This window comes from Natator depressus, chromosome 2 (assembly GCF_965152275.1).
Source record: "Natator depressus isolate rNatDep1 chromosome 2, rNatDep2.hap1, whole genome shotgun sequence".
NCBI classification, from domain to species: domain Eukaryota; kingdom Metazoa; phylum Chordata; order Testudines; family Cheloniidae; genus Natator; species Natator depressus.
In genome coordinates, this window is record NC_134235.1 from 18,130,303 (window position 1) to 18,147,053 (window position 16,751).

General features: G+C 45.4%; 1 protein-coding gene across 1 annotated transcript in view; it reads left to right on the plus strand.

Moving 5' to 3' along the window:
- Positions 1-4,674: 4,674 nt before the first annotated feature.
- The window catches only part of CYRIB (CYFIP related Rac1 interactor B), a 149,212-nt gene continuing 137,135 nt past the window's right edge, over positions 4,675-16,751 (plus strand). The window contains exon 1 of the mRNA XM_074943854.1: positions 4,675-4,816. The gene's annotated coding sequence lies outside the window, so the exon portion shown is untranslated. The remainder of the gene's footprint in view (positions 4,817-16,751) is intronic.

Here is a 16,751-nt window from a genome sequence, read left to right on the forward strand (position 1 = left end):
TATAATGGGGTTCAAAAGGGAGCTAGATAGATTCATGGAAGATAGGTTCATCAATGGCTATTAGCCAGGATGGGCAGGGATGGTGTCCCTGGCCTCTGTTTGCCAGAAGCTGGGATTGGGTGACAGGGCATGGATCACTTGATAACCTGTCTGTTCATTCACTTTGAGGCATCTGCCATTGGCCACTGTCAGATGACAGGATACTGGGCTTGATGGACCTTTGGTCTGACCTAGTATGGCTGTTCTTATTAGATGTCATCATTATAATTAACTAAAAGAAATTGAGTCTTCCAAAGCCCACCGGTCATCTGTATAGGCAGCCAGTAATTGATTTTCAGTCAGAAGAGGCTAGAATTTCATGGAAAGTCAAACTGCTCCTTGGGTATTTGCTAGAGTACTCTCTTGGCTGTAACCATTTTAAGGCACTGCCTTGTGTTCTTTCTGGTGTTAAAGTGACATTATAATTTTGTCCCAACATTTACATTTTTAAAAAATCATGGAGCCCAGTTCCCGGGATATTTTTACCCTTTTAATAAAGATGGTTTGTCACTGGATCTCAAATAGTCCCTTGCAGTGTTTGCAACCAATCACAGATGCATTGTGCGAATGCATAGACCTAGAAGATGAACACGGTGTCAGTGGGCCCTTGTGTGGGGATATGGGTCTGTCGGCATGGAACTGATTGCAGGATCCGGGCCTAAAGAACAACAGACTCCCCTATTCTCATTTTCCAAGTTGGAGACAAGGAAAATCCAATATGAAATAAAGAGCATAGGTGTTGGGAAGTGGACTACATTGGAAAAAATTTTGTAATGTTAAAGCTCTAATATGAGTAAGGGGTTTCTTAAAATGTCATTTTAATATGACAGTGTCTTTCTTACACATTTTACGTGCAATCTACTGCTAATAATATTTATATAGATTGCCAGCTCTTTGGGGCAGGGATCCTCTGCTTGTTCTGTGTTGTACAGCACCTAGCACAAGGGGGTCCTGGTCCATGATTAGGGCTCCTGTTTGCTTCCGTAACGCAAATGATATCAAAGTAATATAATGGAGTAAACTAAGGAAGCATCGAGTACAGTCCATTCACCTTAGTCTCTTTAATTTTCATAGCCAAGGTACTGATACTGCAAGCTGCTCATGCAGCAAGATGGTCCAGTGGTTAGGGCACTGTTCTAGAACTTGAAAGACAGGTTCAAATCCCTTTAGTGTGACAGTGAACAAGATTCTCAAAGCTATTTATGGCCTTAACTGGCATTGCAATCAATGGGAGTGAAGTACCTTTGCAGATCTAGGCTTTAGCTTCTCTGCCTCGGGTCCCATCTGTAAAATTGGAATAATAGTTCTTCCTTAATTCACAGAGGAGTTGTGAGGATAAGTCCATTAATGATTATGAGCTCAGATACTATGGTGAAAGGGGCCATAAAGGAATGATACACAGGCAGTTTGCAAGAGTGGGCTGAGTGTGGGAAAGTATTTACTATGAACGTTAGCCTCTGATGCTGTGATTGGATCGACATGGGCTGACACTGGCAACTACAGAGCCCCACTGAAGTCAGTGGAGATCTACAAGGTCTGCACCTATTGCAGGATCAGAGCCCATGTAAATTATCCTTATTATAGGCAGCGCTGGTAGTAACATTTATAGGTAAGTTTCCTTAACACTTTCCATTAGAAGACCCTGTTTTCAGTTGTGTATAGCTTTGTTAAACTTTAACTGTTTGGGCTGAAATTTTCCGTACCAGATATCTGCCTCAGGTTGAACTGTTTTTGGAAAGTTTCAGCAAAAATGGTCAGAGCAGATTAGGGGAAAATATGTGGCTTTATTCATGTTAAAAAAAATTCTTGCATGATTTTTATAGCACCAGTGCTATATGCATGGCACTTTACAGACTTGTAAGAGGACAGTGCTGTATCTCAAAGAGTTTACAATCTAGGGATTACTTATAGCTGCTATTTTTGTTCATATACTGTTAATGCTTCTTAAAAATCTCTTTAAATGACTTGAAACCAACTCATAGTGAACATAGTGTTTCTAACCACACATTCCTGTCTCTGTGAGCCTGTTCCTCTCTCACAGGATTGGTTACATCCTCCTGTGTCTTATCTTACATAAAGACCTGATTTTACGTATTAGAAATTTAATCATGTGTATACACTTACTCGTGGCATCAGGGTTTGCTGGATCAAGGCCTAGCACTGTAAACTCTTCAGAGCAGGGACTGTTCATTAGCATATGTGTGTGCTCTGCATAACGCAATGGAGCCCCAATCCTGATCAAGGCCTCTGAGTTTTGTTGTAGTATTATTAAGAAACTGGCATCAGTATAAGATACTGGGGTATGACGTCGCTGTTCCTGGTTGGGGGTGTGATGGGGGGAAGTGCCATGAAGTTCTTAACTACCATAGATAGACAGGACCTTGGTTTTATTTTGAATGTGGAAAAGAATATCTAACGTGTCCTGCAAACGCTGAACTTTAAACACAGGAAAGATCCCACTGAAGTCAATGGAAATACTTATATACCTAAAATTAAGCATGTGCATAAGTGTCTGCAGAATTGAGAAATATTTTGATGGAAGGTTGTTTCTTTGCTGTTCCCACAATGCTACGGTTTTGTGATCTTTTGTCTGCTACAATGAATTAACAAACTGGGGGGCCTGATTTTGCCACCCCATACTCACACGGAGTCATCTGTGGCTCCCATTTACATACAATATCAAGGTTGGAAGGGACCTCAGGAGGTCATCTAGTCCAACCCCCTGCTCAAAGCAGGACCAATCCCCAATTTTTGCCCCAGCTCCCTAAATGGCCCCCTCAAGGATTGAACTCACAACCCTGGGTTTAGCAGGCCAATGCTCAAACCACTGAGTTATCCCTCCCCCCAGGGACGGGGACTATGTTTCAGGGGGACTATTTAAGGAGCAAAGTGCTGCTCCCGGAGGAAGGGTGACATGATCGAATTCTCCTGGCTTTCTAGAGCTCTGCATGATCCTGGCTGCCTCAGCCATTGTGCACACATGGGGAACCGAGCTGTACAGAGCTACTCTGACTTCTGCTGCCAGAAGAGAGAGGAAAAGCCGGAGGGGCTGTCAGTATTTCTTTAATAGAAAAGCTTTCAAGAGGGTATAATAAATGAGAAGAAAAATTAAAACTGCAGGCTGCAGTTGATAGCGTCTCATCGGTGACCGCCTGTGTGCAAGCACTAACCCCTGTATGCTGGTGTGTCTAGAGCGCAATCCTTCCTTTTCAATTGTGGTTTTGCTTGTAGCGTTTATTCACACCAGCGCTGCATTCTGGCTTAGTGCTATGGCAGTAACACTCAAGCATGAGACAAAAACTTGACATTTATAGCATGAGCACTGTCAACAGCAAAACCAGGCCATTGAGTCTCTAACACAGCTCTGTAAAGCCAGCACTAAACCTCTGATTGCCTTCTGCTCGGATCCTGCAAACACTTACACATGTGACAAATTTAATACGGGTGAGGAACTCCATTGAGTTCAACAGAGCTGCTCATGTCTCTCATGCAGCAATTGATCCCGATTCAGGAAATACTTAAGCGCATGCTTCTGTTTAGGCATGAGCTTAAGTACCATTGATTTCAGTGGGATTTAAGCACGTTTAAAGTTGAGCACAAACTTAAGTGTTTTGTTTAATAGGGATGAACTTCATCACATGCTTAAGGGCTCTCCTAAAGTGGAGCCCATGTCCATAAAATTAGCTTTGCGCTTCAATGTCTGAAAGATTGGGTTTATTGCAACCCCATTCTGCTCACTGGGTATTCGCTGCTGCAGGCATGTCTGCACGTAGTCTGACAGGTAACGAGAGGAGTAGCCACTGGTTGCAATCCATGCCGAGCGTGGCTGTTATTCCATGTCTACACGTGTGACTTGAGTGGTCCCATTCACTAGACCCACCTTCCAGGGATGCTTAGAGGCTGATTTTCAGAGCTGCTAAACACTCCTGCCCACCTCTCCTTTGGCTTATTTCTCCTCTCCCCGAATGTAAAACAGGAGCGATGCCATTGAAGTTAGTGGGTTTAAGCCAGTGTAAGTGAGAAGAGAATCGGGCTCATTGGCTTCGCGTGGAGCTGGGGGTGCTCATCAGCTGTGAAAATCAGACCCCCAGTGGGCGCATTCCGTCGGTGAATGAAACCAACCAGACTCCAGCTGCAGCGTGGGTTATTCTTCTGTCTGAGAAAGAAGGAAAGAAAATGACTGGACTTTACGATCGCCCTGGTGAGCGTGCTTGTAGTATCCCTACGGGTGAAATAAATCCAGCAGTAAACAAATGCTTTCTACTGCACTTCTCCTGTGAAGATCTGGGCGTGCTTTACAAATGCTGAACTTCACAGCACCCTAGGGCCCCCATCCTGCAAGGTGCTCAGCGCCGGTCAGCTCCCAGTGGGCGTGAGGGTGCTTTGTACGGCCAGGAGTTGCCCAGCAGCTTGCAGGGGCAGATCCCTCGTGTCATGGGCCACCACTGCGAGCAGTCCCCGCTTTTTGAGCTGGGGGGGGCGGGATCTCTGCTTCCCTGCTGCACGTGCCCCGAGCCGCTCCCGGGCGCCCCCGCAGGGGTGGTAAAGAATCCGCTGTTTCTGCCAGGCCAGTTGCGCTTTTCAAAGGTAAACAGGGTTTCCTCTTCCTCCCCCGCGTGTCTCTTCCTTTTATAGTTATTTCTCATGCTGCCGCGGCCGCTTTGCAAACCTGGGGCGGTGACGCTGACGCGGACCAACCCGGAAGCCTGCGACCGGCGCCGGCACCCGCGGTTCCTTCGCCGGCGGCAGCAGCTGCCTCTTCCCGCGGCGGCCCCAGGTACCGTGACCTCATTGTCTGCAGGGCGCTCGGCTCGATTCCGGTGGCTTGCAGCGGGGGGGTGCTCTGGGCGGGGAGGGTTAGGGATGGGGCTGGCATTTTGCAGGGATGGGACGGCGCTTCATCTGCCGACACAAGGTGCCAGGAGCAAAGCCCGTCTCCTCCCCCACCCCCCCGGCCCGCAGGTGTGCCTTTCCAGAGCCGCCTGCGTGTGCTCTCCACCCCCGTTACCGAGACGCTCCCCACGCGATGCACGTGCACGAAGGGCTTCACCTCCCGCAAGCAACAGCCCCCGGAGGAGCCGAGCCGAGCACGATTGTTTGCTCCGGGGTGGATGCGGTGACAGCAGCGGCGGCGGCGGCGAGCGTGTCCCTCCCTCCCCCGCCCTCTGCTCCCCCCGCCTCTGCAATGCCCAGATGCGCTGCCCACTGTGGGTGCGCCCAGGCGTGCGTGGGGGGCCGGGCGTGTCGTGGCTTGGGATCAAAACCAGCCCCAGACGCAATGGCTGTATTTCGGCTGAGGGCCAAGAGTGGGGTTTCCTCCGCAGGGGGGTGAAGATGGCCTGGGGGGTGAGTGTGGGACTCGCCGAAGGGCTATTTCCAATGCTAGGTCGATTGTGGTGGGCGAAATCACTGGTTTCATTAATGGGTGTCATTTGGGGCTGGAAAGCAACAGCTGCAGCCTTGAGGAACTGGGGCGTGGGGTGTGGGGGTAGATCTTTGAACTCTCCTACTTCCTCATAGTGTTAGGCACCCGCCTGTCTTAAAGGGAGACTTCCTCTTTCAGCTTTAAAAAACGTTTATTTCAGGTTTGTGTGAGAGAGAAAGCGATGGGGGCGGTTCTGTTTTTAACAGTGGCATACAAACCTCTCTGCTAAGTACTCCACATACCATGATATTGGGAGGAGGGGGATACCTTGAAGGTTTTCCACCAAGAACCATCATCGCCTTAAGGAAATAGTGCTTAGCAGGAATGAGGGCTCCTGCTCCATCTCTCACTCCTAGTCCTAGAAATAAAAGGAAGTGCTCCTTTGATAGCTGGCTTCTGAGCCCCAGCCCCCAGGTGGGGGAGCGGGGACAACTGGCGATGAGGGAAAGGGGTCATAGTCAACTGGCTTGAGTGCAAAGGATGCAGGCCGGGCGGGGTCTATTGTGGTGCTTGTTTTAGTTCTCTGGGTTCACACTGGGTGTGGGGTCAGGGAAGGAAGCAAGAGGTTTTGCAGATGTCAGAGTGGTGGAAATTCCTCATAGGGAAAACCCAGGACACTTTTATCCATCGCTGTTAGGTTGATGTGGGAAGGTTTTCTTTTTATGGCACTGGCGTGACGCCCCTCTCCTCTAAAAAGAGAAAAACGAGCAGCCCCTGGGCTTGCCTGGTGATCTTTCTCTTACACTTGGCCCTTGAGTTCAAAATTTCTCGAACGGCTGGAAGAGTACAGAGGCTCCTGGGGTCAGGACTCTTGGGGATTCCTGGCTTTGCCTCTTATGTGCTGTACCTGGGCAAGTCACAGTGCTTCTGTTCTCCCGGCTGCAACATGGGCTCAGACCTACCCACCGCATTGGGGTGTTCATGCAGCTTTAGTAACCCAATAATCTTCTCACCCCTTTTTTAGCAGCGGATTTCAAAGCACATTAATTTAGCTAGGGTGCGGGACAGCTGTTGAAATGTCCACGTGCTATATTTTTCATGGCAAAAGTCCCAAGTTTTCTGGGGGCAAAGGCAGGAGGTTGAGTATGATTATGACAAATGATGCATAAAGCTAAGTAATCAAACCAGTAGATTTCCTTTTTGTTGGAGCAGTAAGGAAAGGTGCCTCCGTCGGAGCCTTTTGGAAACATGATCTCAGAAATTTAGACCGTTTGTTTGAACTCTCAAAACTGGCGAGTGAAGAATAAGGCAAGAATGGCTTGGGAGCTTCTCAGAGGAATTGGCAGAGTTAGGGAAAGAAAGGGTTTGCATTCAATTCAATTGATTTTTGTAGAGCTTCTTTACAAAATGCTGAGCCCTTGCACTCAGTGGAGATGGCAAAAGAAGTGAGTTCATAAATACACAAATAATCAAATCTCAATCAAAAGGTTTGTTTACAATAAAGGGATTTTCTCCCTGCCCCTGGCTTTAAAATAACTATACAAATCAATAGCCCACAATCCTTAGTTTGTTGATCAAGCAATAAAAGGTGCAAAGAATGGAAAGCTCAGCCATTGGCACGAGAGTGGATTTGATGGGACTGCTCACGGCTCAGAGAAGTAAATTACAAAGAAGAGAGTGGCTGGACTTATCCACCTGCGGATCCGCGGGGCCTGATTCTCCTCTCAGTTACACCTGTTTTACACGAGCCTGTTTCCACTGAAGGCAGTGGAGTTACCCTGACTTACACCAGCTTACATGACAGAAGAATCAGACTGTAAAGGGGCCTCTGGTGGAAATAGGGCTTAAAGAGGCATAGTCTATGGGGAAGATGTCCTAGTGGTCTGAGCATAGGATTGGGAGGCAGGAATTTGAGTTACGCTTTTAACCTTGATCGTGACTCCCTCTGTGACCTTAATGTCACTTGGCTTGGCTGCCTCAGTTTCCCCACTTGTAAAATGGGGTTAATTCTGTCCACCTACCTGATGGATGTGGTTGTGGAGATCAGCTAGTTAATGTTTGTAAAGTGAATTGAAGATGAAAAGTAATAAGGCTAGAACACTGGAATATTAGCATTACATAAGACATACTAGTGCTGTGTAAGTGCTAAGTACTATTCATGTTCTTCCCTTGCAAATAAAGATAATCACAGCAAATGTCAGTCCCAAGGAAACACCAGCGAGTGGATAATGTTCCTAGTTTCAATCACTGCAATTTCCAGTAACTCCCAGTTTGAAGCCCAGCATTCTTAATTGATGATTGCCAGTTTTGTCAGTTGCTAGGAGTTGCAGGCTAACATTTCCTCATGGATGCATGGGTGTGTGCATGCTCCTCGGAGGCTGTTTGTGATTATCCAAGTATCTGACTGCAGCAACTGACATGATATTGGAGGGCCATTTTATTACAGACTGATCTGGATAGTTTTCCTTTGACTAAAAGCAGATTGTCCCCTTATGTTAGAGCAGATGCCAGGTTTGAGACCTTTGAATCTTTGTTATTGTTAATGCAAATCTTGCACCTGTTATTGGCTAACACAGCTAGAAGTTCAGCCTGAGAGCCAAAAATGTATTGGACTGGCCTGTGAGAAGAAAAGCACTTCTGCTTTTGGGGCTTTGTACTTCCCTGTCTGAGAAGGGACAGCACAATGGCTGTAAGCTGCAAGCATGACTTCTGTTTGCAAAAGCCACCTCCCTTTCTTAAGGAAGAAGTTATAGTGTGGTTCAAAAGGAATGATGGTGAAATACAGAGGAAATTAACCAAATAATTATAACTAGTTGATTTGCCTGGTTTGTGGTTAGAACGTCATATTCTGATGCCCAGCTTGACCAATGCATAAATGAGCTATTATCTGTAAATGGACCATTCTTTAAAGTCCCTTTAAAAAGACAAGAGGAATAGGTCTTGTGTTTGCCACTTCATCAGTTGCCTGATAGGAACAGGAAATGTCAAGGGGGATCTGCTTTCATCACAGCAAGATCACTAACCCTGTATTTTTTTGTTCCAAGAAGAAATAAATTCTGAAGGGATCTGGGATTTGATTGCCATGTTGGTTTGGACCAGATAGTCTATCTGGTCTGCTCTTTATAAGAGTGGCCAGTACCAGGTTTTATACTGGAAGGTGCAAGAAACCTTGCAGGAGGCAGTTGTGCAGTGGGAACAGTGAAATGTCTATTATGCAGATTCTCCAGTGTCAGGAGAGAAAAGTAATCGCAGTTCTGGGAGTGTATTACTCAAACAGGCATTCCAACAAGTTCGCTGGGTCCAGCAGAAACAGGATCAGGCTCACAGCCAGTCAGCACCTTTTAAAACGTTGCTGATACAGTCTAGAGTATGTGTTTCTTTCAACAAGATCTGTAGCTTACATTGCTTGGTAAGAAGCATGTAATGGATTTTCAGTAATACAGAGAGCACAGTTAATAAGGCCTAGACATGGGAAGACCTGAGAAAAAACAATTGGGCCTTACTGCTGTGCCTCTAAATATGAACAGGCCAGATAGAGATGTAAGAGGCTTAGCTAGTGCGGCCAGTGAGAAGTTTAATGCAGTTTGCAGGATGTAGAAAAGCCGTAGTCACTCTAATGAATTATTATTTCTTCTTAGTGAAAGTTACTGTAGGATAAATGGCAGCGATCAAGTTATTTGAGGTCCAAACAAGGTATTTCTTGTGTTTTGGTTTGGGAAAGTGTAAGGGAGAATTTCTTGCTAAAGTGCATGGAACTCTGTTAGGGTCAGATCCACAGCTGGATAAGTCAGCCTAGCTCCAGTGAAAGTCTAAATGGAAATTCTTTCTTTTTATGATTGGAACTCTCTAAGGACGCTGAAGACGGGAGAGGGGAGGGGTCTCAGTACCTTTCAGCAGCAGGGCCTAGCATTGCAGTTGGCCTGTAACAAAATACATCTCTTCCCTCACTTCACCAGAGCCGGGGGAGGGGGGAGAGTTCATTCTGTTTGCCTACAAATATCACTAAACATCTGATTAGATACTATAGGTTGGATTATCAGTTGCTAGCTCCAGTGGCCAAGATAGGCCCCCTTTCTGCATGAGTAACCTATCACATGGAGCTAGGCCAACCAGCTGAGGATCTTTCCCACAATGCCCTGTCACTGTGTCTCAACCCTGACCTAGAAGGCCTAACTTTAGGCAAAGCTAATTCAGGCTCTGTGCCATATCTGTCTGATCAGCTAATGTAGGTTTTTGCATGGCACTCATCACTACAGTGTCTAAGCACAGTTCTTCGCTGAGGAAGCACCAAGTGTGGTGGTGGCTTCTGTAATGGAGACACAGTTCCACTAGGAACTGAACTGAGATGACCAACTCATAGATGCCTCATTCTTTAACTCGTACGGGCACAATTCTGGGCCTTAGGACTGCTTCAGAATGCTGGAAAACTTATACTGACAATACCTATGTATTAGAAATTGCTGGAGCAGCAATTTGGATTCAGCAACATGAGCCTTTGTCTCCCAGTGGAAAAGGAGTGTCTTTGCCTTAGCGTCTTCTGTGCAAAGTGAAATCTGAAAATTACCCTGATAGTACAAACCTAACTTAAACCCCTCTAACCTGTGACTCTTTATGTGGCCTAGTATAAGCTAGTTTTGTTTTTGGTGCCACAAGCTCTAAGGCTGTCTTTCTGGTCCATATTCTTATACTCACCGTTAATTTAAATATCAAGGCTCTCACGCTCCTAGGATCTTTCCACCCAAGAGATGCTGAAGGATCCTTGTAGAATCGGCCATGTGTTTTAATAGATCAGTGTGGTTCCTGCTTCCACTGGCTCCTTTGGTTTGAAGTTTGTATTGAATTGTGCTGCATTTCTAACAACAAAAAGTACATCAAAACCCATCTTACTTGCAAAAGTACTGCAACAAATCTCTCTTTCTTATCTATCTTCATGGTGTTCATTACCATGGTACCTAATGTGCAAGCTCTCCTTTATTTTTCAAAGTTTGCTGCCTAGAAAAGGGAGGATATAAAATCTACTAGCTAGGTAGAAAACTGAGAGTCAGGATTCCTGGGTTCTCTTCCTGGCTCTTATTGAGAGAGACTCAGTAAGAGTGAAGCTCAGCTAGACTGAGAAGAACTCGGAATTCACCTGGCTGTCAGACCATTAGACCCCAACCCTCTGTATTTAAGAAATAATATGGATGCTAGAGTTATAATGGAAACCTAACCCGCAACCTAATTTGTTGTAATACCACAAAGAATTTGTCAGCAATAATCACTGGAACCCTGGAAGCGAAGATGCACTCTGTGCCTCCAGAATACTTAGGTCAGTTGTAGTAACTGCCAAGGGGACTGTGTGAAAAGTTGGAATCACTCACTGCAAAATGTGGGGACCAATATACAAACAATTCTCAGGCCGTTGTAACCAGGATACATAAAACTGCTTGCAAGACTTTTTTTTTCTTTTAAATTTTAACGTCACCATTAGTAGGTCTAAAAATTAACCCCTCTTGTCAATGGTCCCCTCAGAAAGGTCTTTCTTTTCAGCCTCAATTCTGTGTAATTCAAACCAGGCATGCTAAATAAAGCCAGACGCAATTTTCTAAGTGCTGTTAATGGATAGTAATTCATGCACTGTTTGTGGCAGTACCAAATGCGTGTTTAAAAAGGAACACAATGAATTTCTTACCCACGCTGGTCAGCAGTTACTAATATTAGTCAACCTGTTTGACCTTAGTGGGACAACTGTGTGAGAAAACTGACCACTTTCACTCTGAGTTTCTAAGCTACAAATTGTGTAAATGGGACCATGTTAGTCACTTGTGTCCCATCAACCTTGACTGAGACCCTTTAAGAAAAAAAAAATTGATTTCATCGATCTATAGTGGTGATTTTCAACCTGTGGTCCACAGACTATGTTGATGATTTCCAAAGGGGTCTGCACCTCCACGTTTTTTAGGAGATGAAATGAAAAAATGTTGAAAATCACTGAGCTACAGTAAGCCTTACGGCTGCATGGCCCAGGAGCCGTGAACCCAGAAGGGGAAGGAAGTTTTTAGTGACTGAAACACAGAGAATAATCAAGTCAGATGAACTGGAAGTCATGTCCTGAATTCGTAACATTGCCATGTCTGATGGTAAGAAATCTCAGCTGAGGAACTACTGACTTGTCAAAAAAATTGACAGCAGAGCTGGACTTCCTGTTTCACTGCTCTGGAAATACAGTACACTTCCTCTTTTTTGCACTATTTATTTTAAACTGCTTTATTTGAGGGTACTAAATTATAACTTCTGGGAATGTGCAGATTATTATAGCACTGCTGAGCAGTTGCTTCCACAGTTAGTTAGTTGCTTGGCAGTAGGTTGCCTAGGACACGAAGGGATTTATGGTGTCAAGGGAGTAACCTGGAATCCAGGGAGACCTGTATCTTTGCAAAAAGTTTCAGAAGGCCTGGCAATGTCTAGATGCTCCTTTTTATATCTTTCCTCAAATCTATGCTTCTCTTCGAGGTTTCTGGATTTTCCCCCCTCCCACCGACACACACATACCTCGCTCTCCTATATGTCTTTCCTTCAGCCTCCATGGCCTTGCATTGCTGTCGCATCCTTCCAGCTGAATGGTGGACATTTCCTCTAGAGTCTCAGGGCTGTTCCTTATCTCCAACAGAACAATTGGAGGCCATTGCCAGACCCAAAACCTAAAGCAAAGCTCTATTACTAGCTCCACAGGATACTTGTATTAAGAGACCTCTGGGGACAAAGATTCCTAGAATCATGTCCTCTAACATGGCACAGAGAAGCCCAAGAGCTGGACTCTAAGAACTAATAACTACCTGAAAGTCAACCAAAAAATAAACCTGATAGTTAACGTTAGCTTTGTTCAGCCATGCCATCGCAGATCCAAGCAGATCCTCCACCTCTGGGAGTTTTCCTTGTAACCCCAACCTGCCTACAGGTGTTAAGGGTCACTTGGAAATCAAGTTAAACAATATCTTAAAGCCCTTTTGAAAAGTTTGCAAAGAGGGCTGGCCTCTCTATCATGATGTTCACATTGATGCCCTTTCTCACATAATGAGAGAGAAGACACTCTCTAGGTCAAGTGTAGACAGTCTACCATGAATACCCAACTTAATGTTATTGTAACAGCTATTTAGGCACTGTAAAATACTCTTGGGCCTATTCTGGCCTCCACTCTAGTCCCAGTAAGGCCATTTTGATGACATATAGAAACCGTACAGTCACTGTAAACAAGGGGGAGAATTTCTGTGGTGCAAGCGTATGCAGCCCTAGATTGCCCTCCTGGCAGCCTTTGGCATAAGGGTCATGATGGAGGTTTCTTGACCGCTACAGAAAGCCTGGCCTGCTCCATAAGCAGCCATAAACTAGAGCAGTTTCGCAGGGGCTCTAACTTATGCAGGGGGCTGCACAGGCCTCCAGCCAGCCCAGAATTCATGTGGTGCAAAGGTGGCTTTAAAGCCATCTTTTGCCCTTCCTCCCCCTAGGCTGTGCCTTCTGCACTGTGCCTCAGGGAGGTGCAGCACCAAATCCATCCCTCCATTTGCAGCCAACAGGTTGAGGAGCTCTTCTTCTGTGCACTCCTGATGATGTAGAGCCATTTTAACTCTGACTGTAATTCCATTGGAGACAGTAGAGTTACGGCAGGGATGAATCTGTAATTTATAGCACACAGCTCCAGGTCAGGGCTGAAACATGATGGTAGGGAGCAGGCCGTGTCCTTTGCCAGCATATACTGGAGCGGGGGGTGTTAGTTTTTCAGACTGTGGGTCTGGAACCTTTCACCAGCATGACATTAAAAAGTAAATCACGGCACCAAGCTTGTTTCCTCAAACCTTCTGCCCCCATTCAGTTTTGTTAGTGGCAAAAGCTGCCGTTTTGTGTTTGCAGATGACTCCTAAGGCAGCTCGCTGCCTCTAATGGTCTGGCCATGTCCCGAAAACATGATCTGCGGCCATTAGTAGGTTCATCTGGCACTCTGCTTTTGTTGAGGCCTCAAGAAATATTTACTGTAAGGAGCCACGTTCTCTCTTTAATATGCTCCACGTATCACAAATATCCACAGGCAATTGCCAAAGACAATTTATCAAATTAGAACATTAGTAGGATTCCCTCTGAATGAACAAGCTATTCAAATATCTATTTAAGGATTGGATCCAAGTATCTTTGCTCTGGTTGCTGGTTTGAAATTAATTTCTGGTAGAAGGGGGTTTCAAATACCATGAAAACTTCAGGCTGAAGAAGGGAAGGAGACCGCCCCCTGAGATTTTTGGGGGGAGGGGTTAGTTCAGGTCCACCCCCAGTTTTTCTGTTTATGTGATTAGTGTTTACCAGATAAATTTGTGTGTGTATAAAATATAAATCTTAGTACATCTAAAATATTTATTTGTATTGCAGTGGCTCTTAGGAGCCCCAGTCGTGGACCAGGTCCCTATTGTGCTAGGTGCTGTACAAGCACATAACAAAAAGATGGGCCTTATATCTAATCTACTTGGTGTGCTGTATTACCAGACCCAGCCACCCAGAGTAGTTTGCGCTCTTTGTTTATATTCTGACTGAAAATGCTTTTTTGTCGTTGACTGCTAGTATGTGGGTCTTACTACGGGACTCTTCTGATCTCTCGTGCAACCAGTATAACATCAGCATGATTTCTCTCCATAGACTCTCATGGTAGCTCAGCCAGTTCTAGGGGACAAGGGAGGAGAACCGGGATGCTTGAAAGGGAAGAACTTGCTCAGGTGAACACATTGAATATAATGGACTTGATTCTGCAGACCCGTCACATACAGTGGGCCTGATTCTGCAATCCTTCTATATCCTTGGACCTCAGTGGGAGTTTTGAATGCACAAGGAGTGCAGGATTCAGCCCAGTGTTCTCTATTTTGTCCAGAGCTGCTGGAGAGAGTGCTCTGTTAAAGATAGCAAAGAGGAATTTTAGTTTGCTCCCTGGATTTTTGTGTAGCTTGTTGCCTAGTGGACTTTGTGGTGTTTCTAGGTTCTCATTTTCTTAGGGATTAACTGCCTCTAGATCATTTGCATAGTGCACAGGCTTTTGGGTCCTCCCCCTCCACTTATCTCTAGCAGGCATGATCTTCTGTGCACAATATAAGGAAAGTAGCATTCTCAGTCAGTGTCTGAGTTAATGCAACTTCCTCTTACATTTCTAAGCAATGCAAATCCTTCTTATGTATTCCCGTGCGGGAAGGGAAGAGCCTTCTTTGCAACATTAATGCCAGAGAGGACCTTTTGAAGTGGCTTTGTCTCTAGAACAGGGGTGGGCAAACTTTTTGGCCCGAGGGCCACATCGGGGTTGTGAAACGGTATGGAGGGCTGAGTAGGGAAGACTGTGCCTCCCCAAACAGCCTGGCCCCCGCCCCCATCCGCCCCCTCCCACTTCCCGCCCCCTGACTGCCCCCCTCAGAATCCCCAAACCATCCAACCTTCCTGCTCCTTGTCCCCTAACCGCCCCCTGGAACCCTACACCCTATCCAACTCCCCCTGTCCCCTGACTGCCCTGACCCCTATCCACACCCCCACCCCCTGACAGGCCCCCCAGGACTCCCATGCCTAGAAAATGTATTTAATCTGTATCTTAAACATTCATCACCCATCTTCTCTCCTATCCAGTTGAGCTTTAAAAGGCTTAATAAAATGTATCTGTACTTGGTTCACAAAACTGAACTCTTTTCAAAAAGAGAAAATAGTTGAGCAAGAGCTTGTATCCCTTGTGAGTTTAAATTGCTTGATCAATCTGCCATTAATACTAAGGGTGTTTTGAAGGACAAATTCCCCTACCACCATGTAACTTTACCCCAAAGTCTGACGTTTCACCTGCATCTGCATGCATTACAATAGATGATAATGCACTGGAATAGCTAGCTGTGTACATGCTGGTACCAAAAGTGAGTAACCAAGTGATCCTGTTACAGCAAACCTTTCCTCTCTCTCTTTCTCTCTCTCTCCACCCTAGACTGTAAGTTCTTTGTTGCTGTTACTTATATTAATGGCTCAAGGCCTCAAAAGAGATAGGGGTCCTACTTTGCTATGCATTCTCTAAACACATAGGGGGAGAAACCTCTGTGCTGGAGAGCTTACAGTGTAAATAGATGAAGGGTGGGTGGAGAAACAGAAGCAGAGAGGTGAAATGATTTGCCCAAGGTCACACAGCAAGCCAGTGGGAAAGGCAGGAATAGAATCCAGTTTTCCTGACACCCAGGCCAGCACTGTATCTGCTGGACCACAATGCCAAAGACAATTTGTCTTTAGCAAATCTTACAGATCCTGGAGAGGCTAGCCTCAGGAAGGGAGTTGCTCCTCACAAGGAGGAGAAATGAGCAGTGTCAAAGTGGGATCTTCTTCACTAACTTCCAATCTTCTAGAGATACTTGAATGACTTTCTGCTCATAAATGCTTGCATGATAGTTCAAAAAGCCTTTGACATCGGTGCTGGAATTAGGAGTGTGGCTTCACCCCCTGGCTTGAAGTGGTTTCCATTATAGACAGGGTTTACAGTTTGGTTCAATGGCTCTCCGCACCCCCACTACACAAATTGTTCCAGCACTCCTGGCCTATGACATTTTTTTAAGGTGGCAACATCTGTGGCTGGATATTTTTCTGATATTCTTGAAAAGGCTATTTCACATCTCACTACAAGTACAGTGTAAATTATTAAAAAGTAAGAATTCCTACCTCCAACCCCCGCAAAATATTATGATTCATTTGCAGCACTGAACACAATTCTTATAACAAAGTTCTAAGGTTTATGTTTTTAGACTGGTGGAATTAAATGTAAATTGTTGAATCACTATCTGAAAGTAAATCTGAAGAGAATTCAAATGATAAACAATCATAGTTTTAAGAACTCTTTCCACATCTGTATTGTATAAGTGTACCTAAGCCCATTGTACTCAGAACTGACCCGCTCAGTAAGAGTTGAATCATGCAAGGTACTTACCATGCTCAACTCACCTTTTACTCGATGGGAGTTGAGGGAAGCTCGACGCTTTATGGGCTTGCTCCGTAATAGAATATACAGTAAAACTGGGCCATGTGGTCACTGCTCATGTGCTGTGAAGGAGTTGTTAACTGAAATGCAGGTATGAAAATGCACCTGAATTCACAGCTGGTAGCAGCAGATTCCATGAATCTGCATCCCCTACATAGTATTGGTGGAATCTGAGATCCAGAGATAAAAGGGCTTGGTGCCAGAATGAGACCGTCAAGCTATTTTACCTCATGCTGCAGGCCATGTGCCCCAGCTTTCTTCCTCAGTGGTCTTTTGTCACCTCTAACCAATACCCATGGAGGCACTCTATATATGTTGCTTCTGGTCTCCTCTAGCAGACCTGGA